We start from the raw sequence: 2,513 nt of genomic DNA, 5'->3' as shown, positions 1-2,513 counted from the left end.
GGAGACGCCACACACCTTCCCGCTCGACCATAGCCATCTTGCTCATCCTCGACTCTGCCTTTGCTCGCCTCGCCGTATGACCGTCGCTAGCCCCGATGACCGCCGAATGGACAAACCCAACCCCACCGCACCCCTTTGGGCACAAGTTATGGTTATGTTTTAGCTGTTTGTTGCATTGGATGAAGTTCACTTGTGCTCGTAGTTGAATTATGATGTGGTGTATTTGATATATTTTTTATGTTGACCAATGATGGTGGGCCAGGAGCAAGGCACATTGGTCCCGGTTCGTCCCACCAACCGGGACCAAAAGGTCCAGACGAACCGGGACCAATGGCCCACGTGGCCCGGCCGGCCCCCGGGGCTAACGAACCGGATCCAATACCCCCATTGGTCCCGGTTCTGGATTGAACCGGGACTAATGGGTTGACCAGGCCTGGACCAATGCCCCCTTTTCTACTAGTGGATGAAGAGTTATAAAAGTAATGGAAGGACATTGGAGTGGTTGTAAGTTTCTTCTCTGTAAGTCTATAAGTCTATGCGCGAAGGACACAGGAAGGAGAGGAGGCGCTTGCAAGGAGAGATGGAGAGTGGATAGAAATAGAAAGAGAGGAGGAAATTAAGGAAGGTGCGGTGGTTTCCTATATGTAGGTGTACGTGGCTGTTTGTTTCTCTTCATGTCATTGTTTTTTTTTGGGGTGAAACCAAGCCTTATTCAGAAAAAGCCACAATCTGTGGGATACAACGTTGGTCGTGGGATTGGCCAAACCACACATGGCGTTCCAAACCCAAAAAAAAACATGCTTGGCTAAACTATGTGCCTCAACATTAACGGCACGACACTCAAAAGTAAAAGTACTACTAAACAAAGGTAATAAGTTATTGATCTCTAAGATGATGGCACCATTGGGTCCTTGATCAGAATTGTTGATTGCACCAACGACGTTCTTTGCGTCTGACGCCACTACCACATCATGCAGATTTAAACCTTGTGCAAGGGCCAGAGCCTCCATGCATGCAATTGTCTCCATGATAACCGGATCGTCCACTCCTGCTATACACAAGACTGGGTTTCCCAAGAAGTTACCATTTGCATCTCTACAGACTGCCGGTGCTATCCCCCAAGTACCACGACGACAAGCAGCGTCGACATGGATTTTTGCGAAGCCCGCGGAGGGTGTTTTGGACGCTGGACACCAGCCTGCACTGTTGCTGCCCCTCGTCTTGAGTTTTGTTGCGTTGGTTCCTTAATCAGATCAAGTTCTCCAATAAACCTGCAGATAAACCCATAAGTGCTCTGGGGCTCTGAAAAATACCCTCATGGATGGCTTTCCGGCACGCAGCCCATACAGCCCATAAGGTCACCGATAGTTTGACAAATGATCGTGTGGTAATAGCTCCATAAGAGTAAAGAGCCATTGCTTTGCGTTTGGTTCTGTAATGTCTGCTAGCTGTTGCAACAACTCATCATCCACGAAAGCCCATGTACACTGTGACATTGTGCTCTGTAGCAACGAGTGTCTCCATGAATCCGGCTGCCCACACATACCGCAGGAACTTGAATCTGTCATATGTCGGTGTGCTCGTACATCGTTCGTTGGTATAGAGTGTTTGGATAATCTCCACAGAAACATATGGATTTTTTCTGGGACCTGCACTTTCCATAACGTTTTCCACGCTCTTGTTTCCTGATATGTACGTGAAGATCTTGATCTGCTTTCTAGCCATGCTTCTCTTCTCTTCTCTTCTCTTCTCTTCTCTTCTCTTCTCTTCATGTCATTGTGAACGTATAGAGAAAGGAGGGGCTCGCTTTGGTGGAGAGGTGGCCCAGATCAGCTAGGCCCATGATAGGAAGGAAACAAAAACAATAGAGAGAGAAGTTGAGTTGCGGCCCAGGAGAAAAAGAAAATGAAAATACATGGAGAGATGGACTTGGCCCATCGATAGAGAAAGAAAAACAAAGATAGATAAAAAAAATTTAGTAGGGCCTAGGTAATTTTGAAAATAAATTTATTTGCCCTTTAGGATAATATAGAGTATTAGAAGCTCAAACAAATGTCAACGAACTGAGTAATCCAAGAAAAAAAATCCAGACTCGCATATTTAAATTTATTGAAGTAGAAAAAATAAAACCCAACCGAAAGAAAAGATCAAAACTCCAATTTAAATTGAAGTTCACATTAGATCAAGTTAAATCCTCCGAATTTATAAAAAAACCAGTTTAATCTTTGTTAACAAATAAAAAAATGAAATTTTCTCACCCTGAATTTTGGAAAACTTTTTCTTAAACATTCCGAGAATCGGGATGTTACAACGATTCCCCCTCTGGTCCTTAGTGTTCATGTCCCACGTAGGACGAGTGCCCCCTCCGAGATTAGATCTAACCCAAGGCAAAAAAAATCTGGATGCTGGAATCGGAGTCACGTCATTGTTTCATTCACCGTCGGAGATCCGTGGCCCAAAAAGTACAAAAAATAGGGCGGTTCCAAAACTACGGGGACGGGTTTGCAATAAAT

The sequence above is a fragment of the Triticum dicoccoides genome, chromosome 3B, assembly GCF_002162155.2.
Source record: "Triticum dicoccoides isolate Atlit2015 ecotype Zavitan chromosome 3B, WEW_v2.0, whole genome shotgun sequence".
NCBI classification, from domain to species: Eukaryota; Viridiplantae; Streptophyta; class Magnoliopsida; order Poales; family Poaceae; genus Triticum; species Triticum dicoccoides.
The sequence above is the reverse complement of the archived record's forward strand: the minus strand, read 5'-3'. Positions refer to the sequence as shown.